The sequence below is a fragment of the Ochotona curzoniae genome, unplaced genomic scaffold (genome assembly GCF_017591425.1).
Source record: "Ochotona curzoniae isolate NIBS_2020 unplaced genomic scaffold, NIBS_Ocur_1.0 contig_291, whole genome shotgun sequence".
In the NCBI taxonomy this organism is placed as follows: Eukaryota; Metazoa; Chordata; class Mammalia; order Lagomorpha; family Ochotonidae; genus Ochotona; species Ochotona curzoniae.
In genome coordinates, this window is record NW_024465649.1 from 4534635 (window position 1) to 4541561 (window position 6927).

Below are 6927 nucleotides of genomic sequence, written 5' to 3' on the forward strand. Positions count from 1 at the left end.
CTGCCTCTAGGTGATTGTCCTAGTACCTTCGGGGATTCCACATCCCACGGCTGTGTTTCCAGGGTAATCCCATTCCCACCATTGTCTAAAGGCCTCAGCAAGAGGTGCTGCTCCAGTGTCTGCACCTTCAGCAGCCATGGCCGCCACGGCTGCCTGTGCATGGATCATCCGTAAGTATTAAATAAACAAAATGTAGGGGAATCAAAGCCAATCCCTCGTGCCTGTTTCCACGTCTCTGTGTCACACTGGCCCTCCCGGCGCAGGCAGTTGGCATCTGCTGGCTCTCTGGCAGTGGAGTACCTGGTCAGACAATTCTCTAAATTTCCACTATTAGAGAAATGAGAATTGAACAGACAACAGGAAAACGGATTTTTTTTTTACCTGAATCAAATTACTCATCTCAATTTCCAGCCATTATTTTCTCCCCAGCTCCCTCTCATTTGTTCATATTTCTTTTGATTCCAAAATTTAAATCCCTAGAGCTTGAGCCCTGCTGTTTATACTCTTAAAAGTGAAAGAGACCAGAAACTGCCTCAACTCTAACCCAGAGGGATATTCGTAAACAAAAGTTCATTGGAGAAGTGGAGAGACAGAGCAATTTCCCTTCCACTAGTTCACTCCCCCAGTGCCTGCCAAGGGCCTGAAGCAAGGAGATGGGAACTCCATGCCGCTCCCCCGTGTGGCTAGCCGGCACCCAGCAACCCGCATCTCCACCCTTGCTGTGCATGATGCACAGCAGCAAGAGGCTGGAATCGAACTCCAGTACGCTGCTGTAGGAAATGGGCAGCCTAGAGGGTGTGTCAATCACAAGGCAGAACACCGAACCCTTTTGTGATTTCTGTAAGTGAAGACTTTCTGACATCACAATGTGGACGTTTTCCTGAGCTAGGCGAGACTTCAAAAAGTTCATGGAAAATGGAATTAAAAGATGTTTGCTTTTCCATGAACAATTTTTAAAAAAGATTCATTTTATTTTTATTGGAAAGTCAGATATACAGAGAAGAGGAGAGACAGAGAAGAAGATCTTCCATCCATTGATTCTCTCCCCAAGTGGCCATAATGACCAGAGCTGTGCCAATCTGAAGCCAGGAGTCAGGAGCTCTTCTGGGTCCTCCACGCGGGTGCAGGATCCTAAGGCTATGGGCTGTCCTCAACTGCTTTCCCATGCCACAAGCAGGGAGCTGGATGGGAAGTAGAGCTGCAAGGATTAGAACCAATGCCCATATGAGATCTTGGTGCTTTCAAGGTGAGAGCTTTAGCTACTAGGCTACCATGCTGGCCCTCCCATGAACTTTATAAATCCCTTCCAGAGCCAGTGTTGTGATGTAGCAGGCAAAGCTGGGATACCAGAATCCCACTTAGACACCACTTTGTGTTCTGGCTGCTCCATTTCCTTTCTTAAATTTTTTCTTCAGTTCTTTTTCTTTATTCTCCTGGTCTTCTGGGGAGGAAAGAAGAAGAGTGGTCTACTCCTTGCTGCGAAACTACAACAGCACCTATGGATTGGGGATGGTCATTTGATGACCCCTTAGAGAACCCAATATGGGAAAGAATGTTCCAAGGGTGTGCCTTGAGTGGTTTTAATAGTTCCAAGACATTGTTGGTTTTGCTGAACCAGAGTTGAGAAAATCTTCCCAAGGTCTATTGGCTGACCAAGTACCTCAGTACATCTACAGACCCAAGAACATGCTGCAAAGCTTGGTCAGGAGAGTGGTCCAACCTGTTCTGTTTTCCATCCTCTGAAGTGGCACACAACCTTCGTTAGTGGCCTAACTGAGCTAGTTATCATGTCCCCCCTGTGCATCTGGAATGCTTTCCTCTGCACAGATATCAGCAAATGTCGAGGTCCAATCCCAATAAATGCATTCTTTTTTTTTTAACAAAAATAAATTTTGTATTAAAAGCAGTAGAGTCTGAGCAGGAAGACATTCAGCTCAGCCTGAATGAATGCTGAAATACAACTCTAAATGCTCTATGTGCCCTTACTAGCAAGATACATTAATTCTAGTTTACAAAGGCAAACACAATCTAATTTTGATTAGGAAAGAATTTCATCGAAGTCAATCCCAGCGCCAAATAGTGGCATCATCACAAACAGCTATAAGAATACTGCTATCCCTGCTAAAACTGGTTTGTCGAATAGCAGCACCACATTTATGATAAGTCAGTGTTGTACATTTGGCTTTATGAGGATCTTCTACTTCTAAGTCCCAAACATAAAGTTTGCCAACCTGATTGCCCAATGCAAGCATCTTTTGCCAGAAATCCATAGAAAACCTCATGTACCAAATGTCACACTGGCTGTAATCAAATCGCCCAAGAATAGTCACATTAGACTCACTAGGTTTAATTTTATCTATATCATCTTCCATTTTGCCAGGTTTCCAGCATACAATGGCATTTTCACAAGACTTGGAAAGTATCAAATTGCCCAACCATCTCACACAGTCAACATAATTCCTATGTATGTCTCTGGTAGAAAAGTCAGGAAAGTGGATTTTCTGTGAAATAAAGGCCTGTTAGTTTTATTTGGATTATAATCATAAGATTCTTTAATTGCATTCATCATTCTCTTTGAATTGATCCTTCAAAGTTTAAGAGAGTGATCCATACCACAGGACATTATTTTTTTACCCAAAAGATCATAATCAGCACTTAGAATTTCATCTCTGTGTCCTTCTTCGCCTCCAAATATTGTGACAAGAGTGTCCGTTTGGATATTCCATAATCGTAAAGCATGATCTTTAGTTACTGATAAGAGAAGATTTGGATCTCTTGGATGGAATTTCAGCTCGTTTATAGCATTTCCATGGCCAACATAATGCTTTATACACTGCCTTGTTACAGGATTAATTATTCTGATTATGTCTCTAGATCCAGCAACAGCCAGCAAAGGATGACTTGTATTACTATCATAGGTCCACGCACATGTATAAAAGTTTTCATCAGCATCAGCATCCACATAAGATTGCAACAACCGGATTTCTCCTTGTGAGTGACATTCATACAAGGTAATTCTGTTGCTTCCCACAGTTGCGAACACTAATGGATCTCCTTCTTTACTGTGCCAGTTAAACTGAACTCCAAACAATGGTTGGTTATGATCTTCCTTGAGACTATTTACACATTTGAAAGAATATTTGCATTTTTTTTTACTTCCATTTTCCCTTTCCCCAACTTTTCCTTCCGGGTGCATTTGGTGTATTTATAGATGTATCAGGGCACTCAGTGTTTGTGCCACTTTCTATATTGATGGCATCATCATTTTCGTCTCCAGAGAGATTGGGGTTGCTGTTCTCGTCGCTGCTCAGCTTCTGCTTCTTCAATAAATGCATTCTGAGGCCAGACCACATTTTTGTGATTTTCCTTATGGCCAGGGTTTGAATCCAGTGATCTAGTTAGGAAGTCTCCCAAGAAACCTTGGTGACCTGTGGTGTCCTCAGACTTGGCTGTTGTATATATGCCAGCTAGTGTAGGGTCAGGTTCAATTTGTCACCTGTGCCAACCAACACACATACCAGTGGATACAGCTGCCTGGTCAATTCTGTCCCCAGCCACATCTCTCACACAAACTGATAGGTGCTGCGGCATAGCCCAGGCCAGCTTGACACAGGCCAGCCCTTCATGTCCACAGTCCCAGCTCTCACACCCACAAGCAGGAGCTGTGGCCTAGTAGGGGAGTTCCCCAAGTTTCCATACCAGACCTGTTCCCAGTCCTGGTTCCCATATGTGCAGTGGGTATCGTGGCCCTGCTTGGCATGGTCTGCCCACAGTCCTGGCCTTTACATGCCTGGCCTCCTCCCAGCCCTAGCTCCCATGAGTCAGGTGAGTTCCTGTCAGGTGATTTCCATGTTCAGGCTTAGCTCATCACCACCCTCTCTCTCATTCAAACCAGCAGGTGCTGCAGTCCCACAGAGGCAAGCCCACAAGTCGCTTATAGAATCTGTGCCCCGGATCTGGTTCTCTTGCACACTGGTGGATGCTGCAGCCCAGCCTGATGGGGCCCACTCCCTGCCCTGATCTCGCAGGCAGTTACTGCAACCTAGCAGACCCAACCGCAGCTTTTGCACGTGCTGACGGGCAGTGGACAATGCTACATAGCCCAGTCCAGAACTCCCATGTGAGTAGGTACCTTGGTGTGACCCAAACATGTCTTCTGGTTTTCTCCTTCTAAACCTCTCCATCTTAACTCCCTCATCTACCTGCAAGCACAGTGCCTCAGTCCATGGAAGTCCCCAGAAATCACTCCTCCCCTGTCAAACACTGCCCTCAGCACTCCCACTCCAAAACATCCCAAGATCCCCATCCCATTTCAGGGCTACAATCTTAAAAATCAACTCACAAGCTTAGTATCTATAAACAGTGATTTTAGAAAACTTTAAAAATATATATTTATTTTCATTTTATTGGAAAGGCAGAGAGCAACAGATAGAGATCTTCCATCCAGTGGATCATCCGTAACTGCCCACAATAGCCATGACTAGGTCAGGCCAAAGTCAGGTGCTGGGGATGCAAACTGAGTCTCCTACATCAATAGCAGGGACCAAGTACTTGAGTTATCACCTGCTACCTCCCACAGTGCACAGTATCAGTGAGCTGGAATCAGCAGCACAATCAGCACTTAACCCCAGGCCCTCCAGTTTGGGATACAGGCTTCCCAAGTGGTATCTTAACTGCTGCCTCAAAGGCCTAGACTTTTTGGTTTTTAAGATTTATTTATTCATTCATTTACTGATCTTCCACATGCTTGTTCACTCTGCAAATGGTCACAACAGGCAGGGTTCGGACAGGCTGAAGTCAGGAACCCAAAGATTCATTTGGGCTTCCTACTTGTCTTTTGAAAACTCTAGCCTCGGGCCCGGCGCGGTGGCGCAAGTGGTTAAAGGTCCTCGCCTTGCACGCCCGGGATCCCATATGGGCGCCGGTTCTAATCCCGGCAGCCCCGCTTCCCTTCCAGCTCCCTGCCTGTGGCCCAGGAAAGCAGTAGAGGACGGCCCAAAGCTTTGGGAACCTGCACCCGCGTGGGAGACCCAGAAGAGGCTCCTGGCTTCGGATCGGCATAGTATCGGCCCGTTGCGCTCACTTGGGGAGTGAATCATCGGACGGAAGATCTTCCTCTCTGTCTCTCCTCTCTGTATATCCGCCTTTCCAATAAAAAAAAAATAATAAAAACAAATCTTTAAAAAAAAAAAAAAAAGAAAACTCTAGCCTTGGGGCAGGTGCTGTGGCATAGTGGATAAAGTTGCTGCCTGAGATGCCAGCTTCCCATATGGGTTCAGGTTAGAGTCCCAGAAGCTCCACTTCCCATCTAACACCCTGCTAATGTGCCTGAGAAAGCAGGGAAGGACAACCCAAATACTTGAAAACTTATGTCCACTTGGGAGTCCTGAAGGAAGTTCCTAGCTTCTGACCTGCCCAGCTCCAACTGTTGCAGCCATTTGGAGAATGTAGCCAGTGATTTAAACATCTCTTTTTTTCTCTGTAATTTTCTTTTCAAATTAACAGACAAGTCATTAGAAGACATCAGCAGATGTTCTAAAGTTTACCAGTGTATACTAACTTTTGAAACCAAAATTGCTCTAAGCTAACAGAACAAGCTAGATTCTACCAGTAGCTCTGTTATATATAATTGTGTAACTTGGGTAAGTAAGTTCATCTTTCGCATCTCATCTGTTTCCTCATCTGTAAAGAGAAGACACTGGACTAAACAGTCCCTAGGGGCCTTCATAACGTTGCCACCTTTCAATGTCATCTGTCATTTCTTTTAGATGACCCCAATTCTCTCTTAATCCCATATCATGATCACCTTAGTATCAACTGAAAAGCCCTTCTCCCTTGCCCCTGGCAGGGATGAATAGAATAGATCCTTAGTCTAATATTATGTCCCTAAATAATTGAGATGGTTGCATAATTAACTTTCTCTAAAGTACAATCCTATTTTTTCACTCCATTATTCTATAAGAACAAAGAAGTAGAACAATTTGTCTTTACCATGAGATGTCTAAGTGATGTCATTCACCAAGTTTATAAGCTAGCACACGGTTTGCTTGGAGGAAAGAACCAAGGAGCCCTTAGAGAAGGCTTCCGGGGCGGTTATGATGATGCTTCCAATCTCACATAGTCTCACTTCTGATATTGAAAATATTGACACTGAAAATCATTTTGCATTTCAGGGGCTCTTTAGTGAAAACTTACCTATTCACATGTGCATTTTTATAAGACTTATTTATTTTTATTGCAGTCAGATATACAGAGAACAGGAGAGATGGAGAGAAAGCAGCAGCAATGGTTGGAACTGCGCTGATCTGAAGCAAGGAGCCCAAAGCCTCTTTCAGGTCTCCCACATGGGTGCAGGGTCCCAAGATTTTAGGTCGTCCTCGACTGCTTTCCCAGGCCACAAGCAGGGAGCTAAATGGGAAGCAGGGGTGCTGGGATTAGAACTGATGCCTATATGGGATCTGGCACATTCAAGGTGAGGACTTAAGCCACTAGGCTATCACACCTGGCCCCACCCAGGCATTTTTATCTGTTGTTCTTAGGAAAGGAACAATGTGTTTCATGAATTCAACAGGCAAAATTCCAACATTTAGTAGTCTCAATCAATTATGGACTCAAACAGATTTGGGGTTGAATCCTGAATGTATCATTCACCAACTGAGTAACCTTGAGCAATTTATTTTTTAAAAATGTATTTACTAAAATCAAAGTTTCAGAGAGGGACAGAGAGATCTCCCATCTGTTGGTTCACTCCCCAAATGGCCACAGTCAGGAGCCAGGAGCTTTATAGAGTCTCCCACATGAGTAGCAGGGACCCAAACACTTGGACCATCTTCCAGAGCTCTTCCAAGGCCACAAGCAGGGGCTGTGTTACAAGTGGAGCAGCCAGGACACAAACTGGCTCCTATATGGGATGTGAGCATTGCAGGC

At 44.7% G+C, this 6927-nt stretch overlaps 1 pseudogene; it reads right to left on the reverse strand.

The window, feature by feature from the left end:
* Positions 1-2051: 2051 nt before the first annotated feature.
* Positions 2052-3335, reverse strand: LOC121155304 (annotated as a pseudogene).
* Between the last annotated feature and the right edge of the window lie 3592 nt (positions 3336-6927).